Source organism: Octopus bimaculoides, chromosome 23, assembly GCF_001194135.2.
Source record: "Octopus bimaculoides isolate UCB-OBI-ISO-001 chromosome 23, ASM119413v2, whole genome shotgun sequence".
NCBI classification, from domain to species: Eukaryota; Metazoa; Mollusca; class Cephalopoda; order Octopoda; family Octopodidae; genus Octopus; species Octopus bimaculoides.
The window spans coordinates 35,314,142-35,315,336 of NC_069003.1; positions in this window are offsets into that span (position 1 = coordinate 35,314,142).

The following is a 1,195-nucleotide window of genomic DNA, read 5'->3' on the forward strand; positions in this document are numbered from 1 at the left end:
CTTGGTCAAATGCTTATGTTGGCTGTCTCCACACGTATACTCGGCCGGTGGTCGGAAATAAGGTAAAGGATGACTCGTCCGAGAAGATAACATTCTTCCACTGCTCTAGGGACCAATTCTGTAGGTTTTTACTCCACTCTAAACGCTTTGTAACGTTTGTTTTTGAAAGTAGTGGTTTTCTGATTGCAGCCCTCCCGTGAAATCCGGCTTTGTGCAACTCTCGGCGAACGGTTTTTGTGGAAACTGGGTTCTCGAGGTGGTCATTAAGCTCTGCAGTAATTTTGGGAGCTGTACACAGACATATGTATATAAATACACACACATATCTTAGAATTATAGTTTTTGTTCTCGTTAACTCTAAGTTATGTATTGAGTTCTTCCTCGCCTTTATACACACATAGACGTACATGTGTATGTATGTAGTTATATGCCGGCTTGTATATGCGCGTGCACGCATGTTTGTAGATCAACAAGGGATTGCCGATACATCGGTGCGTCGAATCAAACTATCAACTGGAAACTAAACACTCCGTTTCTGCTGGGAAAGACTTTCAGAAATAGAAATCTATAAAATTAATATCCAAGAGCTGGTATCAAATCAGCCAGCTGAAAGCCCTGAAGACGGTGCTGTAGCATGGCCGTTATACAAAAAATAAACTAACGAAATCATAAACTAAATAATTCTGAAGCGTTGCTCGCCATGACATAAAAGTGAAACAGTTTCCATAATTTAAAACACAGCTTGATCTAACCGTTTGTAGCGTTGCACATGTGACAGGCGTAAAACATGTATGTGTGCGCATTTTGTCGGACAGATGGTCTGCAGAGTATACATCACTTGTCTGTTGTAGTTTTGATCGTGCGAATGTGTGTGTGTGTGTGTAGTCGTACAAGAGGCCATATACGTGAAAAAATATGCACTCGTCTTCTTGTCAATAGTGTGGGTAAAAGAATGAATGAGACCTCGACATTATGTAAATAGAGGAATTTATCTGTAATATAATATGTGACAATTATTCGGTTGCCATAATAGAACTCCGAGTTTCTGATGTCGGGGCGGAAACCTGCTCCGGCATCTCGTCAATGCAACCGAATAATTGTCACATATTATATTACAGATATATATATATATATATATATATACATATACATTGCACACACACACACACATATACATATCTATATATATATCATA